We start from the raw sequence: 10,615 nt of genomic DNA on the forward strand, positions 1-10,615 counted from the left end.
GTCCAACATCAGTGTCTGACTTCACAAATGCGCTTCTGGAAGAACAGTCAAAAATTCCCATGAACACACTCCTAAACCTTGTGGAAAGCCTTCCCAGAAGAGTTGAAGCTGTTTTATCAATTATCAATTATCAATCTATTAAACCCTATGGATTAAGAATGGGATCTCACTCAAGTTCATATGTGTGTGAAGGCAGACGAGCGAATACTTTTGGAACTATAGTGTATAAGCAAAATAATGATCCACTATAGAGAATTCTGAACACAAAGAAGACTTCTGTCTTTTCTGCTCAAAGAATGGCCCAGTGTCCACTACAGTGGGAGCGCTCTAAAGCATAGGCTGCAACTGAGGTAAGCTGTATTTCTCGGTTGCTTCATTATATCAGGCAGTTCCAAAGTGAAGGACAGTTCATATACAGCCTAGAAATGCAACCTACGTTCTGAGTGGAAGTAACTGATGTGTCCTTCCAGGCTTTCGGTTGCACACAGTTCTGTGCACACAAATGACATGAAGGAAGAAAAAAATCAACATGAAAATGACAGAAACATTAAAAAACGTAAGTTATTCACATCCTTGAATTTGTCTTCATTACCTTATAAAGTGTAAAATGATGTGCATTGTATATAAGTTTCCAGCTTTTCCCTTTTGACCCAATGAAATACAAAGAAACTCTCTTGGATTCCTGACAATTCAGAGAGGGATGCTGCATGCATATATGGGTGATAGACTGGATAACAGTAAAACAGAAGTTCCATTGTTTTCAATGTAGCTGTAATGGAAAAAAGTCTGTCACCACCAGCAACAATGTTCCACAGACTGCAGCTGTACAAGGAGCCGTGGATGCCAAATGTTTTGTTCCAGAGCACCATCCTGCCCTTTTCACTATAAATAAACAATTTACAACACTAAAGCTCCATTTTTGCAGTAAACTATAAGTCTATGACAGGGAAAAATATTTGGCTTTGAGTAAGGATTGCATTTCTTGTTTAACAGTTACAAAACCTTGTAAAGCCGACCATATCAGTGTAATGATAAGCATGCATGAATGCAAACTAGTTCTGCTTCTGCCATTACTGTAATGGGAAAAGCAGAAATAGTGCTATCACAGTTTAATAGCAAGTTTAGAGGTGACTAACTGACCTCACAAATAATCTTCCCACTCATTAATTTTTAAGAACAATAGCCATGAGCACAGCTGTGCTATTTATCACACCCTTAGGAAAGTACTGATTGGAAGTGAAGGGTATTTCCAAACTTTAAGAAGACCTATTTCTATATCCTAAAGCCACGCTACACACTTCACACTGCTCAAAGTGGTTTTTGTAATTTCACCACTGATATATCAAAACACGACTGGAATAACTACAGCATGAGAAACATCTGAGCGTTTAGTGTTTTCAGTATCTTGTGATACCCACTTGTGTTGCCAGCTATTTAGACATTAATGGCTGTGTGTTGAGTTCTTTTCAGAGGACAGTAAATCTGTACTGCTATACAAGCTGCACACTGACCACTTTATATCCAAGTCTCATTTCTATAGTTTTGTCCCATGTAAAGATATAATAAAATATTTGCAGAAATGTGAGGGGTGTACTGACTTTTATGAGATACTGTATATGTATCTGTTATGTATATGTATATATACAGATATATAATGATCAAAAAATGATAAACATGATCAAACACCTGGTTAGATTTTATATAACATTAGATAACTGTTGCCAATGATGCAATAGCTGGCTAACTCAATGTGTCTAACCCAGGGGGGTCAGCATCATATGAATGTGGCTCGTTTACTGCCCTGTTTGCAGCAAAATAAAGCTCTGCTGATCATTAAATGCTGACTTAAACGCTGGAGTTAATGTATAGCTGATAGCTGATGATTCAGACTGCTGGCCACCATAGCAGACAACAGTCTCGCCTAGCTAGTAGCTAACGAAAAGGCAAAGAGAAAGAATTAAGATGAACATCGATAATTTGGAGACAATTTGACTTATTTGCATTCATAAGCACTCATTTTACATTGTACAAGAAGCTGTTACACTTTTGCGGAAAGATTTCCTGTACGAGATGTGAGAAAAGCAGCTATAGCTGAACTAAAGCCTAAACCAGAGCAAAGTAAGTCTGTAAGGTCGTTTATATTGCATTTTTTAATCTATACTAGGACATAAGCTAGCATATATTAAGACATATTTTTAGACAAGACAGTAAAACATTACTTTGATAAAATGCAAAAATGTGGTTTTATTTTTGTTGAAAGGACAAAATGCCTCTTCTTAACATTTGCTGACCCCTGGTCTAAGCTGTAGCCAATGACAGCTCACACAAACAACCCCAAAAGCTTCCACTGATTTAAGGAGTAAGATGGTCTTTTTCTGACTCACATAATGAGCTGAATGAGCTGATTTGCTACAGAGTGCTGGAGGTCAGACTGAAGGGAGGAAAGCTGCAAACAAAGTTCTGCTTCAGCTTGACAGGCTTAGACCCGTATTTGATATGTTAAGTGATAATACCAGGGTATGAGCTCACAGGAGCATAAGCATAAAAGAGGCAAGTCCTACACTGGTTGTTATCTCAAGAACCTAATACAAGCTACGAAAGCAGAGTAGTTTTGCTTTGATGGGCTTCTGGCATTACTTTAAAGAAAAAGCAGCGGCGTTTCTCTCAGTTTATCACGATGGCGAAGTCAAAGGTAACAAGGAACACCTTCCCCAGCAATGCTAAAAAGAGAAAAGACCATTACTATGATCACAGGCCAAAATAGCAGTTGACACAGTATCATTTTATATGTCTGACCACAGCCTTCACTTATAACATATAATATGAAAGTTACTTGAATGACTTACGGGCTTCAAGTGTCTGTGTTTCAGTTAGAAGTAGCATCAAATCCAGTCTGAACCTCAAATGGCTCTGTACTTTCAGAACTAAGCAGTGTAGGTGTTCCCATACATCATCACATCTCTCAACTCCCACGGACCCACACCCATATACAGTGCATAACAACATGGGACTAACTCACTCCCACTTCTTGCAGTTCCAAATTATGGCTGGAACACTGTATTTAAGTATAATGACTTCATTTCACTGAAATACTTCATTTGATATGACTGTAGTTCTGAATACTTGCATTTTGCTTGTTTCCTTAACAATGTTTGACTTGCATTTTTGCACATTTTACTTTAACAATGTTAACTGCTAGATTTACTATATCAACCAAATACTGTTTACCATCGCTGTTCAGTTTGCTACCTCAATGACTGTGCTAGGCTATCTGCTAACCTGCTAATATGTCACAGTATGCTACATTCTCCTTTGAAAACTCCACAAACCCCCAGTACCATGCACTGCCTGTTCTGTTTGGCTGCACTATGTGTATTAAATTAATATTCTTAGCTAAATTATGCACTGTTGGGATGTAAGAGCCAGTATTTATATTCTTGTGTAGTGCACTCTGTAGGGAGCAGGGAGCCATTTGAGACTGCTAGAGCCTATCCCAGCGGTCATCGGGCAGAAGGCAGGATACACACTGGACAGGTCGCCAGTCCATCGCAGGGCAGACAGACAGACACAGAGTCACTCGCACACCCACACCCAGGGGCAATTTAGCATGTAGGGGAATGAATATCTATTCTAAAATAGTGCAAAACGATGCACATCTCTATGCTTGATAAAATAAAATCCAGTATATATGTAGATTCTGTAAGTCAGACAAACCTCACAAATACTGAGTCTGTCATGTCAGGGATTCCAGTAAGAACCCAGACATTTCCCCAACTACTGCCCAGTCGCCATGGACAGGGCTGCCTACTGCTCCAGGAAGGTGTATTCACCAATGGTATTCTGTGTTTTCTTGATGGGTTATCATCACGGTGTAAAGAACTCTAGTCATTTAATCAGGTGTTTTGGGACAGATTCCACATACATTATCTAATGGCCTATAACAGCAACCATCGAGCCAATTCCCGTTAATAATCAAAGCCATCATATTTTATTCCGGCCCTGCAAACACAGTTGTGTTGTGACAACGTACTGTTTTGGTGCCCACAGCATCATCTGCCTGGTGCTGTCTACATTGTCACAACATTGAAATGTCATTCCTCAGAAAGTTAAGACAACATTGTCTGCAATGGAATTCCTAAGAAAGTTATGAACATTGTCTGACAACTTTCTAGGAGGTTGTGACGATGTTGCCGACACAGCAAAAGTAATCTGTACCATGTTGACTGTGTGCTGTAATCTCCTAGAATCCATAAATTCTATTTTAATCAGTATTACAGTTTTTGTTCACCAGTTCTGATCATCTTCAATGTAGCTTTCATGAGTTTCAGCAGCAGCCTGTTTGTCATTCATGCTCATCGTCATGGTAGGTTTTATTCTGGAAGTTTCCATATTTAATTACCTTATTATAAGTATGACACCATTAATATACATTCTGTTTAGCTCTTGTTGCCCAGCACTACGTGGTTGGGCATTGTCCCTCAGAAAACCGACAAAAACATGTATCGTAGCAGAGTGTACACTGAAGTCATCACTAGCGGGAGCTGCATGTCATGCTGAGAGTTCATGTCTGCAACCAGACCCCTCTCGTTTCTTTTGGCACAGTGCAGTCATTTGCAGGAAAGTACTGTACTTGTACTGGAAGATGATGAGAGGTATTCTGCATCAGGCAAGCACTACAGAGGCTTTCAGGGTAATGTGGTTGGAGTAGCTTTGCGTTTCTTTTCATTTTGTTCCAAAACAGGAAAGATCCCCCAAACATGGCCCCAAATATCCGCCAGACAAAACCACCCATTGGTGCACATGAGCTGCTACATGCATAATTAACTAAAACCACACAGAGAGCAGCGACAGGCACATCAAAATCACTGCAAGCATCTCATTCACATGTTTACAATCACAACAGACAAAGCACATTTCCCTGAACATTTACATCTACATTTACAGCATTTAGCAGACGCTCTTGTCCAGAGCGACTTACAACAAGTGCTTTGTCTACCTAGAGAAAGTGTCTTTGGTAGTTACCAGTAGGTTAGAGAGAAAGACAGTTCTGAGCTCAGCTACTGCTAGAAACACAAAGTCACTTGATACCCAGAGAAAGGTTGAGTTGAGTTGAACACAGAACTCTGTGCAATACAATACACTACAATACACTACACAACAATACAATACAATACAATACACTACAATACAATACTCTCTCCATGGATCACCAACTTATTGTGGTGGAGGGGTTTGCGTGCTTGAATGATCCTAGGAGCTATGTTGTCTGGAGCAAAAGCTCCTGGTAGGGTCTCCCATGGCAAATTGATCCTAGGTGACAGGTCAGACAAAGTGTGATCCATAATAACTCCTAAGAAAAGACGAAAACGGGACTTGTGTACCTTGCCCAGAACAGGGTTACCAGGGCCCCACCCTGGAGCCAGGCCTGGGGGAGGGGCTCGCCAGCGAGCATCTGGTGGCCATGTCAGACTTGCTGCCATGTGTTTTGGACACTCGGGTAAAGAGAGGAGCTGAGCTGTCATCTGATCACCATCTGGTGGTGAGTTGGATCAGGTGGTGGGGGGAGATGCCGGTCAGACCAGGCAAGCCCAAATGTATAGTGAGGGTTTCCTGGGAACGTCTGGCAGAAGAACCTGTCAGATTGATCTTCAACTCACACCTCCGTCAGAACTTTGACCAGATAGGAGGGGAGGTGGGGGACATTGACTCAGAATTGGCCGTGTTCCGCTCCTCCATTATTAAGCTGAAGAAGGAGTCCTACCAGGCATGGTTGGCCTGTAGGACACCAGAGGCAGCTGGCAGGTATCGACAGGCCAAGCGATCTGTGGCTTCAGTCGTCACCAAGGCAAAAACCCATGTGTGGGAGGAGTTTGGTGAGGCCTTGGAAAGTGACTTTAAGTCGGCTCCGAAAATATTCTGGCAAACCATCAGGCGACTCAGAAGGGGAAAGCAGTCTACCACTGGCACTGTATATAGTGGAGATGGTGTGCTGCTGACTTCGACTGAAGACGTCATTGGGCGGTGGAAGGAATACTTTGAGGACCTTCTCAATCCCACTGACACATTCTCCAGTGAGGAGGCAGGAGTCTGGAGACATGGGAATAGGCTTGTCCATTACTGAGGCCGAAGTCGCTAAGGTAGTTAAGAAGCTCCTTGGTGGCAAGGCTCCAGGGGTGGATGAGATCCGCACTGAGTTCCTCAAGGCTCTGGATGTTGTGGGGCTGTCTTGGCTGACACGCCTTTTCCACTATATTGGCAGACTGAGGTGGTGGTGACTATAAAAAAGGGGACCGGAGGGTGTGTTCCAACTACAGGGGAATCACACTCCTCAGCCTCCCTGGTAAGGTCTACGCAGGGGTACTAGAGAAGAGAGTCCGGCTTATAGTCGAACCTCAGATCCAGGAGGAGCAGTGCGGGTTCCGCCCTGGTCGTGGAACACTGGACCAACTCTTCACCCTCTCCAGGATTCTGGAGGGTTCATGGGAGTTTGCATCTCGGGGTCTTGGTACAAGGGAGATTTACAGGCGTTTTGGAGCTGGGTCAGCAGTGATGCGGGCTCTTTACCGGCCTGTTGTGGTAAAGAAAGAGCTGAGCCATAAGGCAAGGCTCTCGATTTACCGGTCGATCTACGTTCTCACCCTCACCTATGGTCATGAGCTTTGGGTAATGACCGAAAGAATAAGATCGCGAATACAAGCAGCCGAAATGAGTTTCCTCTGCAGGGTGTCTGGACTCTCCCTTAGAGATAAGGTGAGAAGTTCGGTCATCCGGGAGGGACTCGGAGTAGAGCCACTGCTTCTTCACGTCGAGAGGAGGTGGTTAAGGCATCTGGTTAGGATGCCTCCTGGACGCCTGCCTCGGGAGGTGTCACAGGCAAGTTCACCTGGGAGGAGACCCCGGGGAAGACCCAGGACATGCTGGCGTGACTATATCGCCCAGCTGGCCTGGGAGCGCCTCGGAATCCCCCTTGGAGAGCTAGTGGAAGTGGCTGGGGAAAGGGAGGTCTGGGCCTCATTGCTTAGGATGCTGCCCCCGCGACCTGAACCCCGGAGAAGCGGAAGATAATGGATGGATGGACAATAGAATACACTACAATACACTGCACTACACTACACTACACTACACTACAATACAAAACAATACAATACACTACAATACAATAAACTACAATACACTACAATACAATACACTACAATAAATAAACTACAATACACTGCAATACAACACACTACAATATACTACACTACAGTACACTGCAATACAATAAACTATAATAAAATACACTACACTACAATACAATACACTACAATAAAATAAACTATAATACACTACAATAAAATAAATGACAATACACTGCAATACACTACACCACAATACAATACAATAAAATATACGACACTACAATACAATACACTACAATAAAATAAATGACAATACACTGCAACACAATAAACTACAATACACTACAATACAATACACTACACTACAATACAATACAATAAAATATACTACACTACAATACAATACACTGCAAGAAATAAACTATAATACACTACAACACAATATACTACACTACAATACACTGCAATACAATAAACTATAATACAACACACTACAATACACTACACTACAATACACTACAATACAATGCACTACACTGCAATACATTACACTGCAATACACTACAATACACTGAAATACACTACACAATACAATACACTGCAATACACTACACTACAATATACTACACTACAATACAGTACACTACAATATACTACACTACAATACAATACACTACAATATACTACACTACAATACAATACCACTACAATACAATAAACTACAATAAACTACAATACAATACACTACACCACAGCACAATACAATACACTACACCACAATACAATACTCTACAATACAATAAAATACAATACACTACAATACACTACAATACACAGTGCAATACAATAAAATACAATGTATAAGTGCAGCATCAGTCACGTTTGTCCTCACTCAGCATTACAGCTCCTCCACTTTGCCTAACAAACACGTGCAGAAATGAATGCAAATTCGCCGTTGAGCCCGTTTTGTGAGGGAAGATTCTGGAAAAATGATTAACTAGAAATGATATTAGCGTTACTGAGTTTCTGTGACCGTAAATAATCGTCTTTACCGTAAACTGCGCGAAAACAGCGAACAAAGACAAGATATCTAACACCCTCGAACGTGTTAAAGACCCCCGAGGAAAGGCTGCGTCGTAAACAAACCTGAGCACATTATTATGCCAGAGTTTAGCTGGAAAAGCTAACAAAGTGTTTTAAAGCGCCTCTGCTGAGAAACACGAAACAAACCTGGAGCAGAACTTCATCCAGCTCAGCATCCCTGAACCGTTAGCCACGCAGACCGAGTCTGAACCGCGGAACTAAACGGGACCTTAGCCTGTCGGCAGCCGACGAGACATGCGCGAAACAATGAATGCTGTGAAAAAGAACTCATCAGGGTTTCAAACTTACATGAAACGAGTCGAAATAACTTGTCCTGGATGACGTTCTCACAAAAAGAACCACAGTGTGTGGAAATGAGCGGCTTTACTTTCACTTTTCCTTCAAAAATTAAGCCTCTTAGCAGATGCTCACAGCTGGATCTTCTGACTGTTCTGATAAACTTTTTGGGGGTTCCCGTTCTGAGCCCACGCCAACTTGAAACATTTACCCATCACGGCCATCTGCTGTAAGCCCATCTGTCTCTTGCAGTGGTGCTGCAGTGGTCTCTAAAGAGAGATTTCCTGATTTAGACTAAAAAAGCCATGATAATGCGTCATGAGGTGGGAGTATATTTTGCTTTGGGGTCTTCACTTGGGGGCAGGCTGTTTTCATTTTTTTCAAGCTGGCTTATTTTTGCTGTTTCGCAGAAATAATAGCTCTGTGTTGTTTTTTTAACCCATTTGCCTGTGTTTGTGATACACTATGTGGACAAAATTATTGGGACAAATACACGTTATACCTACACCCCATTCTAAATCCATAGCTACTGATATGGAGTTGTTTCACCCTTTGCGGCTATAACAGCTTGCACTGTCCTGGGAAGCTTCCTACAAGATTTTGGGGAGTGTCTGTGGAAATTTTTGTCCATTCATACAAAGGAGCGTTTGTGAGGACAGACAGTAATGTCTTTGTTGGGGTCAGAGCTCTTTAGACTCACCCAGCTATTCATTTATGGACCTTGCTCAGTCATGCTGGAACAGAAAAGGTTCTTCCCCAAACTGTTCACACAAAGTTGGAAGCACACAAGCCTAAAATGTCTTGGTATGCTTAAGCACTAAGATTTCCCTTCACTGGAACTTAGGGGCCCCTGAAAAGCAGCCAACCCCTGAAAAGCAACCCCACTAGATTAGATTAAATTAGGTTAGGTTCAACTTTGTCATTGTGCAGAGTACAGGTACAGAGCCAATGAAACGCAGTTAGTATCTAACCAAAAGTGCAAAATATGTTATTATTTACATATAATAATGTAACAGATGGTTAGGTCCTCTTATATTACTTTTTATTATTCTATTTTTCTACAATTAATGTTTATTTTTACGATTAGTGTTGAGTGGTAAAACATATAGATATGCAAGTATAAATATCTTCTTCTTTCGGCTGCTCCCTTTAGGGGTCGCCACAGCGGATCATCTGCCTCCATCTTGCCCTATCCATTGCCTCCTCTACTTTCACACCAACCATCTCCATGTCCACCTTAACTACATCCATAAACCTTCTCTGAGGTCTACCTCTTCTCCTTCTACCCAGCAGCTCCATCTCCAACATTATTTGCCCAATATATCCACTTTTCCTCCTCAACACATGTCCAAACCATCTCAACCTGGCCTCTCTGGCTTTATGTCCAAACTGCTCCACCTTCACTGTCCCTCTGATCTGCTCATTTCTAATCTTGTCCATCCTTGTCACTCCCAACGAAAATGAGGAAGTATGTCCAGTGAGAGCAGCACATGTAAAAGATAAGAAGTATGCAGAGTAAGCTTGTACAGTAATTGTTGGTGCAAATATCAATAGTGCAGTAATAGACTGTGCAAATATGAATAGCACAGTAATACTAGGATATAAACTACAGTGCAGTGCGTGCAAATATACAGTTAAAGTGACGGTGTGGAGTTCAGCAGGGTCACAGCCTGAGAGAAGAAGTTCTTCCTGAGCCTGCTTGCTGCCGGAGGAGATGTTTCTGCCAGGAGGAGGGTAAAAAGTCCATGGTTAGGATGAGGAAGGTCCTTGATTATGTGTCTATTTACATTCACACTTTTCCTCTTTACCATCTGTTTGATGTTATTGTTACACCATGGGGTCTGAGAGTTACTGAGGTGCAGTTTGTGAGTATGCTCTCAATGGTACAGTGGTAAATGTCCACCAGCATCCCTGGACACAGGTGAGCTTTCTTGACGCTCTGTATGAAGTAAAGACGCTGTGGCGCCTTTTTTGACCATGATGGAGAAGTTTAGGGACCAGGTGAGATCATCAGAGATGAGGATACCAAAGAACTTGAAATCCTGGCTACACTATGATCTCCTTGGTTTTCTGGGTGTTGATCGCCAGATTGTTATTGTCACACCAAGCCACCA

General features: G+C 42.0%; 1 protein-coding gene across 5 annotated transcripts in view; it reads right to left on the reverse strand.

Moving 5' to 3' along the window:
• LOC108415248 (CD276 antigen-like) overlaps positions 1-10,615 on the reverse strand; it is a 29,079-nt gene that overhangs the window by 15,929 nt on the left and 2,535 nt on the right. The window contains exon 1 of one of the 5 annotated variants that reach the window (XM_037533946.1): positions 8,514-8,751. The exons of 1 other annotated variant lie outside the window; for it this stretch is intronic. The gene's annotated coding sequence lies outside the window, so the exon portion shown is untranslated. Of the gene's footprint in view, positions 1-2,637; positions 2,674-2,846; positions 2,882-8,351; positions 8,465-8,513; positions 8,752-10,615 lie in introns of those variants that run through there. 3 more of the 5 variants (XM_037533948.1, XM_037533950.1, XM_037533951.1) reach the window with 3 other exon arrangements.

Source organism: Pygocentrus nattereri, chromosome 24, assembly GCF_015220715.1.
Source record: "Pygocentrus nattereri isolate fPygNat1 chromosome 24, fPygNat1.pri, whole genome shotgun sequence".
In the NCBI taxonomy this organism is placed as follows: domain Eukaryota; kingdom Metazoa; phylum Chordata; class Actinopteri; order Characiformes; family Serrasalmidae; genus Pygocentrus; species Pygocentrus nattereri.